Source organism: Gallinula chloropus (assembly GCF_964237585.1).
Source record: "Gallinula chloropus genome assembly, chromosome: 11".
NCBI classification, from domain to species: Eukaryota; Metazoa; Chordata; class Aves; order Gruiformes; family Rallidae; genus Gallinula; species Gallinula chloropus.
Window position 1 is genome coordinate 15,064,926 of NC_140096.1, and position 23,368 is coordinate 15,088,293.

The window sequence follows — 23,368 nt, forward strand, 5'->3', positions numbered from 1 at the left end:
AGGTATCGGAGGGAAAAATGATGCAGAAGTTCATCTGTCTCTGAGAACCTAATTGAAGTGATGGATGGAAATTGGGTCAGAAAAAATAACAAAACCCTCCTTCTCTTCCTCCCAATTTTCCTTCTCTTCCTTTAATATTTATGTGTGTTATTAAAGAAACATTTCTGGAAGGCACTAAGAGCAGAAGCTGTAAGTATCCCTGCAGGGACCTCCTTGCTATAGCAAAATGTTCAACATTTGAGACTGACTTCCTCCAAACACAGAAACAGCGACTGTAAACTGCGAATGACAATCGGAAGACACTTGAGAGAGGCCAAACTCAGGTAAATGACAGCGCAACCAGGGTAATAAAGGAGATGTGCGAGAGGGCAATGAGAAAAAGCAGTATCTGTCTGGCTGGGAAGGGGGGGGAAACAGAAAGGATAGCACGGCAGTGTATAAAAACCTGCCACGGTCAGGAATTGACATCGCCAGCAAATGAATGGGAGAGTCTCTAAAGCTTCAGAGGACCCAGCTCACAAACCTCTGGCACCCCGGGGAGTCACGTTCTCTTGCTGATAGTGTGGCAGTAGGAGCGTAATTTGTCATGCTAAAGCAAACAAACAAACCCCCACCTCTGAACTGAAGAGTAAACAGGATATTGACAGTCTGTTCTTAGAGAAAACATCTTCCAGAGTAGCAGTAAAAAGCTGTTAAATGGATTTGGTTTGTATCTTCAAGCTGTAGTTTGACAAACGTTTCTTTTGGTGGCAGTACTGGCTTAAGCAGTTTGTAACCATCTCTGCCACCCCATCCGCTATGATGCTGAACTTCAGGGCTGCAGGTGGTGAACCAGATCAGTGAAAACATATAGGGCAAAAGTAATCTAGAAAAGAGTTTATTTTTACTGTGGATCCATCCCCGGATACGGTTCAGAATGCAGCGCCCAAACCAATTGTACTGGGAAAGGCTGGGCATCACAGGGTGCGGGTCAGTTTAAGCTGGAAATGTTTGTGTATGCCATTGGCCTTTTGCTTGGAAGGAAAATTTAGTTTACTTAATTTGTAAATGGGTGGTAAGTAGCCATCGGTGTAGCAATAAGTCTAAAGGCTGGAATCATACAATGTTCTAGTATTGGTACCCTGAGTAGGAACAGAGATAAATGACTTGAAAGTCTGATTTGGGACTTTACAAAGATTTAAATGTTTCCATCAGGCTTTATTAAGCCTCAATTACTCTCAGGGACCCATATTTTTCCACCATGGAATTTGTTTGACATGCTGTTGGGTATTGAGGAGTTAAAAATACATACTGCATTGTAAACATCAATGAAGCAGGTTGGTTTACCAACTGCAGCCGTATTAAATAGGGCAGTAGTTACACGTTGTTTAATTTTAGGACAGCTGAAGAGGACAGACTTGTCATCCAAAAGACTGAACAGCACAGAGAAGTCTGATTTATAAAAAACTTAAATGCAGATTTTCCTGAGCCTTGTTGCAGATTCAGGAATAGGATGATGGGTAGAAGAGAAGCGTGTCGGATCTCAAGAGCAGCGAGCACAATTATTGCTCCCAAAATAAGCTTGAGAATAGTTTCTTTTGATACAGGACCTGAAAAGTAAGAAGGCTTTGGGTTCTGAACAAGAAACTCTTGATCGCTTTTAAGATTCTTTTTTTTTTTTTTTTCCATTTGGATTTACAGAAAGAGAACTTTGTCTGTGCTTTTTCTGTAGAATGGACTCGTTCTCAATTACATTTACTCCATACAAGCAGCTCTGTCTCCCAGTGGAAACAACTCAGTGAAGCCCAAAATTCTGGGTACCTTCCAGGGTCAGGACTTTATGATGTGCTTATTGACACGTTTTAATTTGCGAGGCAACAAGGTTTGCTTGCTTCCCAAGGAAAAGTGCATCCTTCACACAATGGGGAATTCTCAGTTGTGCTTCTTTCTCTGCAATGACTCTTAAGACATTGATACTTCAGTATTCTAATCAAGGTTATAAAATGCTTCAGGATTATTTCTTAGTGAAAGGTGCACAGCGGCCGCATCTGACAGATGCCACCACCTGATTTACCTTGTGACTCCATGATGAAAACTTGGGTTGTTTTCCAACTTCTCTAAACCCACCCTCCTAACAGCAGAAAAACACAAACGTTCAATTTCTTGCTCACCAGGTAGGCTTTATTCACATGCAGGCTTTCTGCCAATGATTAGAGGCTGCAGTTGGTCAGATAGAGTTTTAATTCACTCGTCTTTGGTCACCCAGGAAAACTGGTGGTAACACCAAGAAAAAGGAACAAATTTCTGGAAAAAATGGAAATTTGCAGTACTTCAAAAACCAATATATAACATAGCATCTAAAATGACAGCATCTAAAAGCTACAACAGTCCCCTGAGGGTGCCCCATTTCTAGCTTGGAAAAGAAAAATGGTTAAGATCTAGTAAATACCGGATTACTCGACTCATTGCAAGTAGTAGAAAATTGCATTAATCAAGAGAGGTAGCTGTTGTGAAATGTCATCGTTTCAGTGAGAGAGCATGTGGCTGTTTGTTTGTTTGCTTTTCTTTTTAATCAAACACACAAAGTTGGGTGAAACAAACAGATTAAGAAGCAAGAAATGAACAATGAAATTATTAATAGGCTAACAGCAGGCCCACCACTTTGGACGAGCCACACTCGTACTCTGCAGGTGTCAGATGATCTGATCTAGGCATCCAGTAGATGATTCTTCATTACTACTCTAACCTGCTGAATCAATTAGCTCTCTCATTAGTGGTTTTACCATCATATTCATCTCTCGGAGAGGCTGCATTGCGATTGCAGCTTCTTTTGAAGGACTTTAATTGTATCTACTTTAGGTGATACATCTAGTGGGTCTTGACATAGCCAGGGAAAGTCTCTCCTGGGCCCTGGTGTGTGCTCCCCACTTTCTCCCCCCTCACTGTTGGTAGAGTAGCTATGAGTAGGTTCTGTTCAGTTTTGTCATTACACTTCCTAGTAAAATAATATGAAGGTACTTTACTGTTTTCTGTGCCTACCTGAAAAAGGTATGTTGAGCATATCTTTAGCTTTTAGCATTCTGTTTATTTTTTTAAAGAAAGCTATTTTGCACCATAGTGATTTACAAAGAGGTGATTTTTCTGTAGTTTGTTATAAAATGTCCTGTAAGATATTATTTGCAGTCTTAGGAAGAATTTCTTCCCCCTCACAGTGTACTGTGTTGCTTGGAACCACCCCTCTGCCATCCACCTTCTTGAAGAACCAGGAATTTCTTATTTTTATTCTCTCTTTGCTGGGAGGATGCTAGACTAAAAATCTGCTGTGAGACTGTTTATGAAACTAGCAGAATAAGGGAGACCAGAACATCACAGAGAGGAGAGCCTGGAAACTACCTGCATTTCACTCACTACAAACTCAAGTGCAAAATTGCCCTGAGCAGCAGCAGTGACATGCTGAGCAGGCTGATGAGGGCTAAAGCATCTGCACTTCACACATCAGCTGGAAGCGAGGGCAGGGCCAGCTGCACACCAAGCAGCTGTATAGTATGGCGATTGCGTGGACACTTCTGTGTGTGCTTTGTGAGGAAGTCCTGCTTCTCTCCTGTGCTCTTTACCTCCAAGGCTAACACCGCTACCCAGCTGACATATCAGGGCTGGCTGACATCTACCAGCTTGGATCAGTGCAGGTCAAGCATGTTACTGCCCATACTTGCCCAGGTAGACATGCCATTCATTGGCTTTATTGCTCTTGGATCCAGGGTTGACTTGGCATTCATTGGTTTTATTGCTCTAGGATCCAAATTAGCTCGGTAATAGTTCCGTATTCACCCACAGCACTGTGTTTTGTCGCTTAGATCTATCTTTTGAGTTATTTCACTTTAATCAGTGACATTATGATGATAGCAAGGGAAAATGAGGCCAGTCACCCTCAGCCAATTCAGACATATTGTCCTATCTACCGAGACAACGTTTCTGAACTTGAGAGAGAGAGGGATTTCACTGGGAGTTGTGCCTGAGTGAGCAGGACAGAATTGGGCCACCATTTGTAAACAGGAGAAAAATTGAAGGAAACACCTGCTTTGGTTTTCAGAGAAAGATTAGTGTTTGTGATGGACATGTTTTTGCAAGGTTAGTCTGGCAGGTCTCTGCAGACAGCATCATCCTCCCCTCTGTCCTTTACATTTTCCGTAAGTATTTCAAATGAGTTTGAATGTCTCAGAGGAGCTGAGCACTCAGGAGCATGAAGAAGAAAAAAAAATATATTCTCCTGCAGATCAGTAATGACTAAAATAGCTTAGATCTGAGAAGAAAGAGCAGCCGGTAGTTTGTAACCGGGACTAGCTGACTGCTGCTGGAGCTGGAGTTAGAGCAAGGATAACAAGTATATGTGGTCGTTGGGGGGGAAGCAAGAAATCACCATGCACCAATACATGTTTTTAAGCTCTATTTCGGGATTGTCAAGAGTTTTGCTCTTAGCAGCCTAGGCATGTCTATTGATTTGCATGCTGTGGTTTCTGCTTGACAGATATGCCGTAGATTTTGGAATACGTGCAGCTTAAAAGAAAACTCATAGCAGCCGAGGAGAGCAATTCGAATACTGATCTGACTTTAGTCTTCTCAGGCACAGTTACTATCACAAGAGGAAGAAAGAGAAATAATGATATCAAATCAATAGAGAGAGAATGAGTCAAAAGAAAATCGCAGTGTATGAGGATATAAGAGAAAGGAAAATAAACTGGAAAATGTGCTGCAGCTTATGGGAGATGGTTTGGACCAGATCCTGATGTTCACTGACTTTGTATGAAGATAGCAGGGAGGATTCGGCCCTTGGTGATTATAATTCTCTCTTCTCAGCAATTTACTGAAGCTTTCAGTGAAATTATTTCTCAAAAATAAAGATGTGTGTGTCAGTGTAAACACTGTGATCAGTTAAATGCTAACTAGCATAGGTTTGTGAAGTCTCATTCGTTAATCTTTCAGACTCTATGAGGGAAGCAGCTTTTGAAGTGCAAAGTATTATCATCATCAGTATATGTTCATAAAACAAGTTTTGTGCCTCTTTCAAATGTGAGGATGCTGAAAGTGGCACACAAGGATGCCAGATCTGTGCCAGACCTCCAGTCTCTGCTGGCTTCCCCGTACTCTCCTCACCCAGCAGTGTCAGAAAGGGTGACAAGTTTTCGATGCGGAATGCCTTGAAATTCCCTTTAATTCCCTGCTTTCTGTGCTTGAACTGCTGTGGTGCCTGTTTTGTTTCTGTTGACTGCTATTAGATTACTTCCATTTTTGGGGGGATGTCCAGGTCAAATACTTCTGGCTAGATGATAATATTCAGATGCAGTTTAACAGACTCTCCTTTATCTGAAGTTCTTGTGTGCAAAGGGACAGGTATTAAAGGCTGGAAAATTAGTAGATGGGAGTGGTGGGGCTGTGATTTCTAGAGAATTCATGCATTCACAGAGCGACGAGGAGGTGGCTGTGAGCTTGCTCTGCCTGCGCTCCTGGTGAGCCAGTCAACAGCTCTACAACCTGGTCACCAATCCTAAGCTCTTGAGTCCTGCTGCGAGTTAGACAATATTGATCTGGGCTCAGCAGTATGCCATATAAAAACATGTTAGTTATGATCGTGATCACTTGCTATTGTGCATATTTAAGTTATCTCTTGTTAAACATACTTAAACCAAAAAGGGAATAAAAAATCAACGTCACTAATTCATGCAGGTCACCTATCTTGGCTGCTATGAATTGGCCTCCTGATACCTTGGAAAGGAACATGAAGATGGGCGGATTAATATGTTTGCAGGGTAGTCAGGGAAATCATCCTGTGTGTAGGGAATGGTGTGGAAAAGCTGACTTGTTAACGACTTGGATATCTCTGAATACATGCAGGCATGTGTGCTGGGCTTCCACAGTGCTTGTAAAGTCAGCTGTGAAATTCCAGTGTCTCACAGGAGCAAAGAAGGACCTGTTGCTGTTTAAACCATTGCACTTCTCCCATCTGAAACCTCCGTGAGTCCTTTATCTTTATTCTTAAAGCAGCAGTAGCCAGCTTTTGAAAGCAGTACATCATAGTACAGTGTAGCTACCTGGAAAGAAGCAGTACATCAGAGAACCTCACTGGGTTTTTTGCCCCTCATTTTTCTTCTCTTCTTCAGATAAAACCTGGATATGTCAGGCTTCTTGGAATAAAGCTGTGAACATTGGAGGGGGCAGAGAAAGGCATATCAGCTGAACTCCTGCACAGCTATCTCACCCCCCGCTGTTCATGAGGGAGGTTAAGGGAAAAGGCTCCTATGGGCAATCTAATTTATTGATAAATAAGTGGAAATTGATGTTTGGCCCTGGAGTTCAGTACCTGAAAATGCCAATGAAGTGAATGAGGCTATAAAATCACTGACTTAAGCATCTGTCATACTAAAGAATCTGTAAAGCAGCATGGTACAGGCACAAGGCATGCTTATCTCAGGGGATGAGAATCACACTCTATAGAGCTGGGTGGAAATGAGAATTCTCCCAGGGGGATTTTTAGAGAAAACCTCACTGAAAATTTTCTAAAGCAGTAACTTTCTTGTGCAAGAATTAAAAAGAACAGGAGGGTATTGGGGAAAGGGGAAAAACCTTTCCCGTTTTGTTTCTTTTTTTCCATCTGCTGGAAAACCATGTGCAATTACAAAACTAAGTTGGGGTTTTTTTTTCTTGTACTTGGGTGGTTTTTTGACAGCAAAGCTGCAAGAAATTCAAAATGTGAGGAGAAACAGAGCCTCTGCTTATTTACTGTTTTCCATGTACCAAAAGATGCAAGCCATTCACAGAAAGCATCCAAAGCTCCGTTTGCTGTATATCATATTTTCACTTTTAAAATTTGCTTTGTCAAACTTGCTACTTCTGTGTGAAAGAATCTTCTTTGACAAAAATTTTCTTTGGCTTTGTTGGGGTTTTTTTTGTTGAAAAACATTCAACCAATTATAGCACTCAGTAACATGCTGGTTGTCTTTTCAGGTTTTTTTAACTTATGATCTTTCTTTCTCTTATATTTTTTCTTTTACCTTGATTTTAAGGTTTGCTTTGCTTACCAAATTAATTTCATGGTTTACTCTTCTGCTTCGTATCATTCTGCCTGAGCTGTTTGTTTATTAGCCAACCCTCTACATAGCCAGAAAAGATAAGAAAAAGCAGAAAGGCTGAGTATTTTGAAAATAAGTTATACCTAGAGACAGCAAACTGAAATGTTTCACTCTAATGATGAGTGAGTTGCATACTGATTCTGTGGGTGATAGATGTCTTGAATAAGATGTGCCTTGCATTCTTCAGTGCTGTACACAACAGAAATTTAATTTAAAAATCTCACAGCAGTTCTTCTTTATCTTGAAAAAATGTTTTTCAAAAAACTAGTCAGAAAAAAAAATTACAGGGGTGTCTACCATTACCTCTCACCTGTTCTTAATAGCTATCGGTACTGATTCCTAATTTATGCATGCTGTTTGACTTGAAAATATTTACTTTTATGTGTTTAGCATGTGAATCCTGACAAGCTAGGTAGTTCTCCAGCAACTTTCAGAAGCTTTAAAAGATTAAGTAGTTAATTAGTTTTCTGAAATGACATGGAACCCAGAGATATTTCACAAACTTCCTTTCCTGTGTCCTCAAAGACATTAAGGCATCGGAAAAGCCCCTGCCTCTTGAAGTAAGCAACACAAACCTTTTTTCCCATTTTGATATGGGAAGCATGTGATAGCTTGAAAAAAAATGGCAATAATAATTAATTTTTAATGTGCCTGATAATTAAAAAAATAATCTGCTTTCATCTGGTAATCTAAAAGTCATGGATAACCTGAGCCGATTGACACTTGTGCCACATAAGTGAAATTCTCTATAAGGTATGTTTGCACCATTATTCTATTCATTTTGCATACCTGAGTGTGAGATATATATTCTTAGAAGATCTGGTATTGCACCTGAAGCCCATTTCCTTGTCCTTTGGCTTTAACTGTTGTCACTCAATACACTTGAACAAAAGCTTTTAAGTATCGGATGTTATAAGGGCTGCAAAGTGAGGATGTTTTTGGCTGATTGCTTTCTTATTGCCTTATTAATTGCAACTGGATGGGTGCACGCAAGTGCTTCTGTTTGTCTTCTAGAAGACCTTGGCTGCCAGTGTGTGCGGTGCCCGATGGCTGGATGGTTTACCTGGCAATCGATTTACTCCAAAGAAAAATCATTAGCTCAAAATTCAAAGCTAATGTTAAGAGAAGGAATGGTAAAGTTGGTTTGACTGTTCTTAGAGGACCACTGAGACAATGGGCTTGGCGCTGATTTATTGTTTATTGCTTTGCTTGTATTTGCTTGCAGTTGCATGTAGCTAGGTCATGAGAGCAAATAAGTTTCAGATAATTTCCAGGCAAAAGCCCCACGATCTGCCTGGGCTCACGTAAGCACATCTGTGTGAGCATCTGTGTGGAGTGAGCACCTGAGTTTTAATGGTGGCAAGTCACACCAGGGCTCAGAGGGAGCCTGGGGGGCTCCTCTCACGTTACAGTGACATGGGACTACCACAATTTGCTCCATCCTCTTGTTTGTCATTTTCATACCTTATACGTGTTTTCAGGTAGAGGTACGAGAGACCTGTCAGCAAACTGGTTCAAAGAGGAACGTTTTGTGAAGAGGAAGTAGTGTGGCAGAGCTCATTTAAACTGTTTGCAGATTGTCTGAGGAGATCAAGACTGTTATGGATGTGTTTGTTCAAACTTGCTCAATTAATAGTTTTTATTTGATCTGGTGGATAAACTGTTTGCCAAGCAGTTCAGTGTGAGTGTTCCATCGATTATTTGATATTCTGTGTTTATCATTACGTTTACATTCCTTGTGTTATATACGAGATGCAAGATTATTTAAGAAATGCCTCATCTATAATGTGTAATAGATCCTCCATCAGGGTAATGAGCAGCAGCCCTCAGAGTTCAATATGAGGAATAGTTAATGTATTCATGGTCACATAAGAGTGCTATAACTTTGTAATTTAGCTGAGTTATCTATGCAAAGAAATGGGTGGACAATCACAGTTTTGTCCTCATAACTTTGGTCCAACTGCCTGTACCACAGGGGATCAGGAAATGTGAAGAAGTCACAAGGTGATAAGGAGGATTGTCCCAACAGCTCTGCATTTTCTGCTCAGGGTGACAAATGACCGAACGATCCTGGAAGGCACTGTGTTTTCTGCTTTTTCTTCCATGGGGAAAGGCCAGGAAGTTACTCTTTCATTATGTAACTTAAATAGTCCCTGTCCCCACCAAGAAAAAGTTTGCTACAGGACCCTGAGAGAGAGCTCAACTCTGGGCAATGCCAGACCCTAGCAGAGGATCAGCCTGTGGACCACCATGAAGAACAGCTGCTCTTCTCTGGTGCAGCAGTACAGTTGCAGTAAAACGAATTCCCAGCAGGCATTTAACCATTCTGGAGAATGGTTAATTGTCTCCACAGTAGTTGGATACCCGTGTTTACCTCACATCTCAGTCTACTTGAACCATATAACACTTCTTATGGGTATGGTCCTGTGTTCAGGAAGTGTGAGGGGGGGGGAAAGCACACACAATGCTGTGCTCAGTAAAGAATCCAGTATCTCTACAAGGTCTGCAAATCTCAGGTGACACTGCATATCAACAGAGAAGTGTAGCTAATGAGTAATTTTGCTGTAGGTGCTGCTTACCCCACGTAGACTTCAAAGTTAGAACTGAGAGCCAGCCTGAGTGTGGGAAAATCGAGGTTATATATTTAGCTTGTCACTGCAGTCTGTGTAGCCCAGAAAAGTAGGATGAGTGCAAGTATTGGCAAGGATTTATAACAGGTGTTGGTTTTAATGTGAGTTCTGGCAGCGATTAAGCATCTTGTGAAGATTAGGGTTAGGACTTTGAAAAAGTTGCAAGCATTAAAATTATCGAGCCTGTTCTTGTACTCTGTGGAGCCTCAAAACCTAAAGTGGGCACTGGTGACTGCACGGGCTAGAAGCCTAGTCAGGGAAGGGGTAGAACTAGAGGTGCAAAAACATGCAATTATAAAGTGTGTTTCACAGAATGGTAGGGGTTGAAAAGGGACCTCCAGAGATCATGGGGTCCAACCCTCCTGCCAAATCAGGTTCCCTAGGACAGGTCTCACAGGTCAGCATCCAGACAGGTCTTGAATATCTGCAGAGATGGAGAAGTTCTTCCGCATATTGGTGCAGAACTTCCTGTGCCCCAACAAGGGCCAATGGCCTCAAGTCCTGTCCTCACAGACCACTGAGAAGAGGCTGGCCATTTCCCTCTGGCTCCCACACTTCAGATATTGATAAACATTGATCAGATTCCCTCTCAGTCTTTTCTCAAGGCTGAACAGCCCCAGCTCACTCAGCCTTTCCTCATAGGGGACATGCTCCGGGCCCTTAATCATCTTTCTGGCCCTCCACTGGACTCTTTCCAGGAGATCCCTGTCTTTTTTTATACTGAATGAATGAATTTGTGTTTCATTCAGCAACACTGGGAAGTCAGGAATGAATACAGTTGCCATCAGGAACAAGACACTGACATATTTCATGTTCAGCTCTGTTGGGATGTCCTGGTGCACGTTGGAACTATGTTTGGGGCTGTTGGTGTTGGGGCTTCAAGCAGAGCAGAAGCTGGTTTAAAGATGCATTCTACAAGCTGAAGAAACTGGAGGTGCGTGTAATGCTGGTAGAGATGACTTTTTGTGCAAGTACCAACGTCTACCATAAAGACTAGCATAACAGTTCAGTTTGAAGTAGAAGGTTATGATTAAGATCAGTGTTTGGAAAGGAGTTGTGTATGAATTGACTTTAATTCCACATTCTGTATGCGCTGGAAATATAAGTGAAAGTATTAGCAGTGAGGAGTGACTGATGCTTGTTTTTCCTCCAGGCATAGAAGCACATATCACTTCCAGGAGTTTTCGAAGTCTTTTGTCAAACAGAAAAGAATGACTAATATGTTTTCTTCTCTGCTTTGGTCACACAGATATAGTCACATGTTGAGTTAAGGCTGGGATTAGGTTTCAGGTTTAGGGTTTTAAAAAGCATGTGTGACTTAAGGTTTCTGTTTGGACAGGAAATGAAAAATAAATGAAATAATTGCTGCTGGTCATCTCGAAGTGACAAAGAATGGGCTGTGGAAAAAAACATCTGTATCAATTATGTTTATTGCTACATCTTTGAAGGCTCAGAAATATGGGATGACTGCAAGACTTATCAGGAATGAATGCCTGATGCTCGGTATTTGTCTAAGTAACGGTCCCTCAGTTGCAGTGAAAGCTAGTTATAAGGGAAGTCTGGGGAATCAAACATTTCTAAGTCAAATTTATTTCTATATTCTCTAGAGCAGGGAAATGCAGGATGAGTTTGCACTCATCTTAAATACATGATGTTTGAGGGGCTGATATCAGATTCCCTCCAGGTACCATCTGAAGGTTAGCACTGGAGTGGTGGTTGAGGGATTATGATCAGAGTTAAGAATTTGTGAACAGAGAAATTTCTGAGTTAGGCAGAATGCTGTTTTCTACACGGAGTGGAACTGTAGGATAAGTGAGGTTGTCAGCAGTGATGAATGACAACTGTTTGTTTTTCTTTTGGATTCTGCTCTCCTGGGTATCGTTAAGGCTAGTGATAGGATTAGGGACAGAGAAAAAATGTATTTATGAATCAGGTTTATTGCTGCAGCACTGCTGGTTTTCTAGGATAAATTGAGTGTAAGTATGAAAGAGTAGATAATGTTTGGTTTTCATCAGGGACAAATCATCTGGATTCAGATAAGGGAAATGGTTACATTAAGTTAGATTTGGAAAGTAAGCATTTCTGAGTTAGTTTTGTTACAGTATTCTCCCAGTCGATGAAATCTGGGATGAGGGCTGATGTCAGCTGGGAGCAGTTGCTTGGGTTTAGATTCCCTGTTATAGTGATGCCTGTGGTTAAGGTTGAATTTTAAGCTAATTTTGGCAAAAGAAGCATTAATGAGTTTGCTCTGTGTAAATTTGCATAGTTTTGTGTGATGAAGTCAGTGAAGATGAATGATAAAGGCCTGGATGTTTTTTTATTCCTCATCGTCCTCTTGAGTGAGGTTCAGCTAATTAAATTATTAGGATTGACATTTCGGAGGAAAAATAATTTTTTACTAAGGCTTGTTATGACATCCTTCTGGATCTAGATGTTGAAGTTTAATAGCAGTGTCAAGGTAGTGTTTGATGCTTTGGTGTGATGCAGATTTCCAGTTACAGCAAAGAACAGGGTTGGTCTTAGGGCAGGATTTGGGGAAGGAAATATAAATATGGCTAAGTTTACTGCTAAATCCTGAAATGGCTGTATTTTGTATGGTCTGAAAATAGACAAGGGAGGAGGAGTTTGTATGCAATCACATTCAAAGTTGAAATGGATTTGGAAAGAGCTCTGTTTGTGGCTTGGTTTACGGCTCTATCTTCTAGGAGTTGGGCTGTTTAAGGACTGACGTGGGCAGGGCTGATGCTCCATAATTCATTTTGATGCAAGTCAGTTTTGTGTCTTTAAAGCTAAGAGAAGGCTTAAATTATGATTAAGATTTGTGGGGGAAAAAGTATTTAAAATCACAATATGCCATGTGCCCAGATGGGCCCTAGTATCAGTAATGGTGAAAATCTAGCTTTGGCCTGAATACTGACTCGAATGTTCTTGAGAATAAGGTGAGGGTGCCACAGCTGCTTAGGGTGTTAAGGAAGAGTAAATAAAGGATCTACATCTATTGCTGGATTCTTCCAGGTCTGGAAGAGTTAGAGAACAGGCTCGATAACAATGGCAAATGTCATGCTCAATTTTGATGCAGAAATCTGCCCTGTTTGGATTTTTATTTTTTTTCTTCAACAATTAGTCAGAATGCTGTGCAATCCATATTTGCCAAGTAAATAATCTTGTTTTGATATATGTAGATGAAAAGCTCTGAAAAAGAACTGGCTATTATCATTGCTTGTTTTTCTTGATCCTTGTTTTCCTTTATTTGTTGGAAAAAATTGTTGTTCTACCTGAAAATATGTGAATTTGGGGGATGAATAGGGCTGATTTCAATTCATGTCCAATTGTTGAAACTTCTCAGAAATCACTTCAGAGATTTTAGTATTTTCTTTCTGCCCAGTGTCTGTGTATTAGAAGATAAATAAATAGCTAAATAAAGTGTATTCAGTTTTGACACATACTTATTATTGTCTCAAGAAAACAAGGGCCGTGGGTTTTTTAAAGAAAACTGGTATTTTTTTTCTCCTGTTGTTTCACTCGATGTAAGAAAATTTCTCGAGGACACTTGTGCAACTGCTCTGCAGTTGGTATCCATTTAAAAATTACATTGGTGAAGAATGAGGCAACAAAGAAATAGTCTTTTGTGTGTGTTAAATCATCACTGCTAACAGCAATTAGCAAATCGACAAAATGTGTGTGCAAGATGATGCAATTTGTCAATAGTTTTAGATGTAGAAGCAAGTTCTTACAGTTTTCATTTGTGTTCTATCTCTTCACAGTATTCAAAGCATTGCAATAATTAGAAAGTGTAGGGGTTTTTTTCTCAGAGTAAGCTACAGTTAATCTTGCTGGAGTGCCTATTAAGTGGGTATTGCCTCAGCTGTTGGCTGTTTGAAACCTGGCACTGATCCTAACAAAGCACCAAAGGCATGCACCAGTGGCCAGGTAATGCAGACCCTGTAGTGCCTTATTTCTTCTTTGAATTTAAATTCCTTTCCTGGACAGGTGCTCAGTCTTTGAGCTTTGCTCTCTTGTGCCTTAGAGGGACCTTCATTTGTGAACTTGAATGACTTAGAGTTTCAATATCCCCGGACAAGATTCTTTTCAGAGAGATATCTCTTAAATCTATTTTTAGTTTAAAAAAAACCAAATTGAGAGCATTAGTTTGCTTTCAGGTGTAAAAAGGGTAGAATATATCTTCTCACTTCACATTCCTATGTTCACAATTATTTCTTGTAGAACAAAATCAGACACTTGCAGTACCCTTTAGGAAAAAACAAAGCACTAGCTCAAGCATTAATAAAAGCTATTTGAAATGCCAGGTACGAAACATGATTTACAGTGCAGTTCTTAATTGATCATTTTCTAGAGAAAAAAAAATAGATCTTTTCCTTAATTTCTGTAAAATAAACTTAGTAAATCTGAGGAGATCAAGGCTTTCTTTGGCTGGCTTAGGTAAGGGGTGACAGGGCAGAATTTATTCTTTTTTGATTCCTAGGTATTATCACCAGCACAGTTATTTTAGGGCAGCTGAATGTGATCACAATCCATGTCCCAGTGAACAAGCATATCTTCACAAAACCCTGTTTGAGGAACTGGCCAGTTTTATCAGAATCAAGGGATTGTGGCGTTAATCCAGCAAAACACTTAAATACATGGGAAACTTTGAGCATATAATAGTTCCACTGAAATCAATCAGACTGTGGATGTACTCAAGTGCTCTGTTGGATCGATGCCTGCAGGAATGGTGGCAGATCTCTTCCTCCTGTGTTTTAAATATGGTTTCTCCATGGATTGTCACTGAAGCATGACGATCAAAATGTATTGGGAAGTATGTATTGCTGGTGCTGTACCTTGTCTGTGGATAAATTGGCTTAATTCTTCCATGCTGCCTGTCTAGCAATGCTCTGGGCACTAAATGATCTAGGAGGGGTGGGGGGAGAGGAAGTTATTGACCGGTGTACCTGATTAAAAGTTCTTGTTCTTAAAATATTTTCCAAGTGAGTTGTACATCAGGAGCATCATAGGAAAGGTAGGGTGATTTGCTCCATTATTTGCAGAACTTTCAAGATGGAAATGGGAGCTGACAGAGGCAGGTTGCACTTTGCAGGGTTGTTCAAGGCTTTTGATGGCACCTTGCCTGGACTGCAATGAAAACAGTCCCAAAAAAAGCTACAGGAGAAAGGAGAGCGAAGGGGATCAGATCTCTGAGACAATATGTCCAGTTATAGTAATACAGTGTGAAATAAAGGAGAAGGAAAATAATTTATAGCGCATCAGATGCCAGATAAGTGCAGTAGCCAGGAGTCGAGCAAAAGCTAATGTGGAGGGTCATGTTAAAGTCTCAAGCTATCAAGTTATGGCTATAGGGATGTAGCAGTGAAGGTGGGGGAATTGGAATTTTTTTACTCTCTACCATAGATAAAGGACTGTTGCAGACAAATACAACATCTCGGTGCTGTGAAAGGAAAAGAAAGGGGGTAAAAAGGACAGGGAGTTTCTACTCTAATTTTTGCTGAGGCAAGTCAAGAAGAAGATAATATTCAGTGGATTTACTCTGGAATAAGAGGGGAGAATCCAACTCTGAGAGGTCTGTAATGGAGTCAGATTGATCCAACTGGCAAAGAAGAACTACATTTGAGCAGAAAAATAATGTGCAGAACTTGTGCTTTTGAAGCACAACAAAGAACTACAATGGCCAGGCAGGACAATGAACAGGAGAAGAAAAATCGCCACAAGTGGTAGCAGCTGAAGGATGGCTTTAAATTTGACACCTGCAGAATGGTAATAGTAATTATGTTTTGTTCTTAGTGCTAGAAAGGGGAAAAACCATTGAAGTAGGATGACATAAAATCTAAGAGTCAGGAGTGGGGCAGACCATGTAATTTAGAGCTATTTCAAAAGGATGCTAAATGGAATGATGGAAAATAATAGCAGGAGCTAAATTTTCCTCCTGCAAATGACAGCAGTTTCAGTCTGAGTCCTTTAAGTGCTTCTGGCAGAAAAAATATAAAAGAGATTGTCTTTTAAAAAGTGGTTTCAACCAACAATTGCATGTGTTGATAATGTAGGGATTTCTTGCCAATTTATTTTGCATGGCTGCGTCTCTACAAATGACAATGCTGGTGGTGTTACTACCTGTGTCTCAAAAAAGTAATCCCAACAAACACATATCACTGCTATATTTAGCACCAGAGAGTCTTAAGCCGAGGTGTAGCTCAAATGAAATGAATGTAATCAGAAAAAAAGTTTATGCTAAGAAGTTAATTCACTGAGTCTTTGCCAGTTAAAATGTTGTGAACTTGAACAAATTAAGGACAAATTAAACAAACAAAAGATATTGTAAAATGGCATAAGATTCAGTGTTAGATTTAAAAAAAACCCAAACCACATCTGATTGGATGCTTTGGAATGAAATTCATTTTCAGCTTGGATAGCGTCCATCTAAAGATTTTTTTCCCCCAGAAATTAATAGCATAAAAGTCCCAGGCTGTGATAAGTCTTATTCAGACCTATTTTGTGTTTGCTAAATGGAATGTGACAGGGATCTGAAACACTGCTATACTACAGAAAATAATTAGTTGAGAAGTAACTTGATAATTTTACCACTGTGAAGAATGAATGGAAATCAACCTTCACTTTAATTATGTGCAAAGGAGAAGTATAATTACCTGCACAAGATACTAATCAGAGAAAATGATAATACATTCCTCTCTTATCTAGTAGATAGCAAACTAGCTTGCTTAATCTGTTCACCTCTGGTGTATCAAAGATAGCAAATTAGTTACTGCCAAGCTATCTATATTCTAAGGTTACCTGAATTGTTTTACTCACTCCTTGAGGGAAACGCTTATGTAGAAAATTTGAAAAATAAAATTACCAATTGCTATTTGAATATCTCAAAGTTAAAGGAGAAAGTCAAAATCGCTTTCCTCAGCTCCAGAATATCAACAAACTGGAAAATGGAGGTATCCCAGAGATGAGAGGTGCTTAAGAAACAGGCTGATTTGCCACAACCTTCGTGTTTCCCAAACATGGGTGCCAGAGGTGGTTCTTGAGAGTCCAGATTATTGAGGACTTCTAACCTTCTGAAGGATCAAAATCGGAACACTGTTCTTCAACAGATAGCTCTATGCTACAAAAGCAGTGTTTATGGTGGCAGACATCAAAAAGTCCCTTCCCAGAGCTTGAATGCCCAAACTCAACTTAAGCAGAGAAAGGTCAGTGCTCCTTTTTCCTTCCTGTCACAGGCACCGGCGGCCTAACAGACAGGTTTTTTCTGGTGCACAGAAGGCAGAAAGGATTTATGGAGATTTTTCCAAGTTTAATCTCGGATATATGCCATGTAAATAAGGAAAGCATTATCAATTCTAACACGACGCCTGGTGTTTCCATGTGTGTGGTGAGGTGGTGGCCAAGGAAATGTGGTGACCAGGCATGTTTCTTGCAACAGAAGCCTGTAAGGAGGCTCTGCACTAAGCTTTCTTATAAATGCAGTAATGTTTGGCTAATGAAGCTATATGGCAGCTGAAGGCATCCTCGCGCCTGTCTCCATTAAAACGGTGAAGAACAAATCAATAAAGTGAATTAGGAGATCATATAGTTATATTATGGCAGTAGTCAGAGAACACCACAAGGTCAGGAAATATTCCAAACTAGTATTGGGGCATTCTTTGTGTAATGAATCTTCTGAAACCAGATCTATAGAAATCTGCAAAGTACAACAGGGCTGAGAGCGCGAGGAAAATACTTACGTGGTAATCATTTAAACCGAGTCTGTTTGTAACTTACTGAAGATGTTGTGTTCAATATATATAAAACTCTACTTAATCTTTGGTGATGAGTTTTTGCAGTCTGTAATTCCTTTCTGCTTTATCACTGAGAGGTCTTGTCCGTGTGCTTATGACACCTTGTGGGTCATCAGAAATTTAGTGGTAGTATTGAAGAGAAAGGATCAGTTTCAGGATTTGGAGAGAAAATAAAGGAATGAAATTTTTCATTGCTCCAATGCCCTCCTTTTAGTCATGGTGGTTTAGCTGTAGCAGTAAAACTGTAACTGGTCTCAGTCCTGGCTCTCATAATAACATTGTGCCAGCCTGAACTAGAGGAGAAAAACATTAATGCACTTCTTACATCATCTCAAGCTTGGCAGAGCTGCACTAGAGGTATCTTTGGCCCAGCATGCCTTTATCCAACAGGACATTCTGTATTGTGACCTGACTTTTACAAATAAGAAGTTTCTTATGCCAAGTCGCATTCTAGTCTCAGTCTATTCTGAAACTCAGAGCATGCTGGCAGTTGGCTGTCACTGTGGTGTAAAGGAGATGAGGTTAGACTTGGCATGCAGATAAGAGGTAACTGATATTAAAACAGTAGTTTTGAAATGTGCTGTAGACCACCAGGGTAACATTTTCAAGACATCTTATAATGATACATCTGCATGGTTTAGATAAAACCTAAATATAGCTGGAAATTAGTACTGTTGGAAGAGCACAGCACTGCCCATTGACCATGGCCAAGTGTGGAATGAATGTAAAATAAGGGTGAACTGCTGGAGCCCAGACAAGGTAGTTACTAGTCCTCTTTCCCCTCCTCCTCTGTTTGAAAACTGTAATCATCATCTTTCCAAGAATGTGTTGCTTTCTGAGCTCAGAAAAAGCTTTTTTCCTCTTGGTCTTTGACATATGTGACAAGCTACTGATGCACAGCAGTGAGTGAGGACCAACTGAAAGCATCCACTTTGATGGCATATCTTTTCCCTCTCCCTCCACTTATATTTTATGTACCTTTAACCTATTTTAGCCATCTCTGCTGTAGAGTTTTGAGGCAGAGATGATCACGTGTACAGTAATTAGTGCAGTGGGGCCCCCACGTCTGCTCAGTATTTTTAGTTCCTGCCATAAAAGAAATAAATTCCTGAAGAATTGGCACCAAACCATCAAGATTCTGCCTCCTTCCATTGCAGTAGCAGATGCCTGCTACTTCTTTGGGAGACACTGTTCTGGATTTTTATTAGTATTTTCACTTCAGCTCTTCAGCCAATTTGGAAAGAACAAAAGGAGATTTAATTAATTTTTTTGCCATTATTCTTGACCAGAACTGACAAGGAAATAAATGTCTCTGTTTACTTTTCCCCAATCATTACTTGTAGTGTACTAATTTTCTATTTTCTTCCAATTTTTTAAAGAAACTTGTGTCTGCAGATCTGATCTTCTACTTCATAGACGCTCTCTATAAAATGGAGAATCCCATGGAGAGCTCTTTTATACTGATCTGTCACTGCCCCTCCGTGCTTCCAAACTAAGGTTAGGTGTTTTCCCTTGGCAAAAGCATTCTTGCTCTGTGAAAATAGAACCAAATATTGTGTTTTACACACTAATCCTAGAACCAAAGAGTCAAAGAAAATAATCAATTTAATTTCTTTTTATTGCCCGTGTAATTAGTTATACGTCATAAAAGATCAGATTGCATCTGGAGTTAATTCCCTGAGCCTCATCTTAAATTTTCTCATCAACGTTATATTAATCCTGTATATCCTTTACATTCCCCCATCCACAGTTTTCAATAGCATTTCGTTGCACATGAACTTCTCTTCTGAATCCTATTGGACTTACCTTAGTGGCAATTAGGAATTGCTTTACTAAGTCCACGTTCAGGGACCAGATTTGGAGTCTATGTATCTTCTCTTTTGACAGTTTTCCACTTAACATTTGTAGTGCCAGAGATGATAAACTGGTGTGGGATATATGAATGTTAGATTACATTTTTTCTTGATTTAAATACCTGGCACCTTTTCTTCTCATAACTCTGTCTGTAGAACACCATCAGTCTGTTGGATCTCAGCATTTTGGAAAATGTAGTGGGGGGGGAGGTTCTGAGCCACTGATAATTTCAGAGACTCTGCAAAGTGCTCATTCTTACAGCCTGAAGGGTTAAAAGGAAAAAAAAATAAAAAAAAAAAACATGGAAGGAAGCAGGAAAGAGGAGCATCATCCAAAGCAGAATGAAGGTGGGTGTGTGTCTTTCTGAGCTTTGACTGTCATTGAAAATAAAACCTTGAGTTTACTTTATGAGGAATAAATGGAGTTGAAAATAGAGATGAAATATGAAGTGAGAAAGAACTGGGCAGACTTAGAGAAAACAGAAGTGGGTAACATGAGAAGTATGAGACTTAAACTCTAGCAAGGAGAATTTAAAAGACATTAAGAGAACATTTTTTTGGTGACAGTAGTTCTGAAGGTTATGGATTGTTCACTCACTGCAAATTTTTAAAAGCAACTCAGAGAAACATCTCTCAGGAATATCTTGGGTATTCAGGAATATCTTGGGTATGGTTATTACTAAATATTATTTGCTAAAAGAGGTGTAGAAAGGTGGGAGATGGTCTCTTCAGCCAGGTGACAGGACAAGGGGAAATGGCATTAAGCTGCATCAGGGCAGGTTCAGATTAGATGTTGGGAAAAAAATCTTCACTGAAAGAGTTGTCAGGGCCTGGCGCAGGCTGCCCAGGGAGGGGGTGGAGTCACCATCCCTGGGTGTGTTTAAAAGACAGGTAGATGAGGTACTTAGGGATATGGTTTAGCTTAGGATGGGAATGATTGGACTCAATGATCTTAAAAGTTTTTTCCAACCTTGTGATTCTGCCATTGCTGCTTCAGGCAGTGATGTGGGCTGAGCGAATTCTCTGGTTCTGCTTTATATGATTTGGTAACGTGGGGAGTAAGAAAGAAGGAAGAGTGGGGATGAAGAACAAACAGAATTTGGAAAGCACAGTGAGGACGACAGTTTGTTGAGTGGCTGCAGTGACTGATAAAAGCCGCATCCAGCAACAAGCGAGGCTATTGTAGCAGTCTCAGTCCAGAGTCCCAATTCTCGAACTTTGTAGAAATGTCACCGAAAGGTTGTGGTGCTGCTTCAAACTGCTTTTCTTCAAGTTTTTGCTTGTGGTTGCTAACAACCAACTTTGTGCAGCTGTGTGCAGTTTCATGGTTGTCTTTTATGTGGTAAAATCTGTCTCATCCTCTGTGTTCTTATCAGAACTGACGTGATCTTATATAGTTGCTTGCCACTTTTTATTCACAGGAACAAGTTTTAAGAGCATCCTTTCATTACCCAGTTGTACAGAATACATCATTTTCCTCTTCCTTTGTTGTACTCCTCCACCAAGCAAAGACTTCTTCCTCAGACCTGTTTCTTGCCATCATCCCCTATAAAAGCAGGGTTAATGTAGTATTGCTACATTCACAAGTAGTCTTTCATTTGTATGATACGGAAGATACGTATACATACGTGTCCCCAGATTTATTGAATAGTTGCTTATTACATTAAGAGGTAAACAGACAATTAACCAATTTGCATGCACAACTGGTGGTACTGACTGAACTAAGGAGCATATGTTCAGGTTTCTTGAATGTATACAAATTTAAAGCACACTGGAAAATTTCCTTCTGATGCTATTCTGTATCATTGGTTATGGGGAAAAAATAAAAGCAAAATTCCAACTGTTTTCCAGATTAGATAAACAAACCCTTGGGCACTTGCAGTAAGCCTTTAAGACAGGGTAGAAAGCTCTAGAAATTGTATTATACAATGGTTCCTTATGCGGCTTCTCATTTCAGTGAATTACAGATGATACTGGGACTTCTTATCACTACACTTATCTGCTGCGAATACAAATGTATTAAGATGAGTTAGTGTGTAATTACGATTGCTCCAGACAGATTTATTACGAAGCTCCCAGATTGTTACCCCTAAAAAAGCCTGTCTTATTTCATGATAATTATGCAAACTGGTGTCATTTTTGTGCACAAGTTCTTAACTGATAATAAAGCAGGCACTCTGCCAGTTTAAATAAGCGGTAGAAATTAGTTACTCTCAAAGAAAAAAGGAGAAGGGAAACACAGGATTTATGGTTGCAAAATGTTCACCTGCAGAACACTCAGGTGAACATTTTAGAGGATGAGATTCAGGTATGGAAAAATGGCACAGATGGAGAAGGATGCACAGTACTCACAGAAAAAATGCTACTCAAGTAGTTCAAACTGGAGGACATTGCACCCAGTATGTTGCCTTTAAGTTTTGACTTTTAAATACTTTAAAAAAAAATAGTTATTTCTTGCAGTGTCTTATCTGAGAAAGAGTAAGGGTTCTAGCTCATTGTAGTTATTCATACAGTATTTTTTATAAAATAAACTCAAATTCATTTAGTCAGACATCCTACATTCCTGTTACCATAACAAAAATTCAATTAAAGCTCTCAGGAGCGGAAGGGCAGTGTTTGTAAATCAAACTCATTGTCTGGCTCCATGGAAATTCATCACCAGTTTGCGAATAGAAATAACCAGCCAAAAGATTTTACCAGAAATTCAGTGAGTATGTGGATTCTGGATCCGCTTTCCGTCCTGTCATGCTGTGTTTTCATGTTCCTCTGCTGCCAGCTTAGCTCGCTCCAAGTGTTGAAGTACCAGTAGAAAGTCTTTCTAGACAGTTTAAGTAACCTGACCAATATCAGGAATCTTGTGCTAAACCCAGACTGAAAAGGTTTTCCACCAAATTTTGAAATGCAAAGGAACTTGGAGAATAGTTGACACGAGGGTCTGGAAAGGACACCCTTTACTGGTTCTTACCCACATGCTCCCTTCCAAACTCTGGAGCTTTGCCAGTTACTGCTATAATTTGTATTCATGTCCTTTTATAAAAGGTAACATCTGGTGCTGATACTGACTTTTCCAATGACTTTGAGCATAACAATGGCTTTCAAAATCTCATCGCTTTTCAAAATAATATAAATAATTAACCTACAATTCATTGAAAATACAATGACACAACATGCCAAAAAAACTGTGAGAACACTGACAAAATAGCTATTGAAGAAAAAAAAGAATGAGAAACCCCCCACCCAATGACTGAAAAATAACCCCAACAACCAAACCAGCAAATGAACCGTTACCATTTTTCAGGTCAAGTCAAGATGATGACGCTACAATAGCAAAAGTATAGAGGGAACTATCTGTCCTGTCTGAAGGAAGCCAGCCTGCTCTCACTATTTGCCATACGTGTCCATCTATACTACTACTGAAAATGTGACAAATGACATTGTCAGTTATCCACGGAAATACAATGCCACTTAACCAGGTTAATGCAGTCAGGAGTGTCCAATATAAGAGCACATTTTTTCCTGGTATTTTATTTTTTAGTATTGCCAAATTCAGGCTCTACCTGCTGACAAAAGACGAGTTCATTTGTGTCCTGAAAGGATTTGGTAGATTTGTTGCTTATTTGTTTATGTAGAAATCCACAGCAGTTTTGGTTGTTATTTTTGTTGTGCTGTGGAGTGAAAGTTCTTAAATGTTCTTCCATATTTTGGAAGCAAGGGATTTACTGGCTAAATAGAAGATTTGGTATTATTCCAGATTCTGTCTCAGGGTGTATGAATAGAGCTCCCCGAAAGCCTTTGGTTCAGCTTGTGATGGTGGACAATGAGCATTCATTTGTGCAAGATGATGTATGGCATTACTTAGGTCACCGGTTAACGTAACCTGTTGTCATAGAGAACACGAGTGCTTTTTGAGAATCAAAAGCACATCGCTCTAAAAGTATTGCCATTATTCATTATTTAGAAATTCCTTAAATAATTGACTCTTGGCTAGG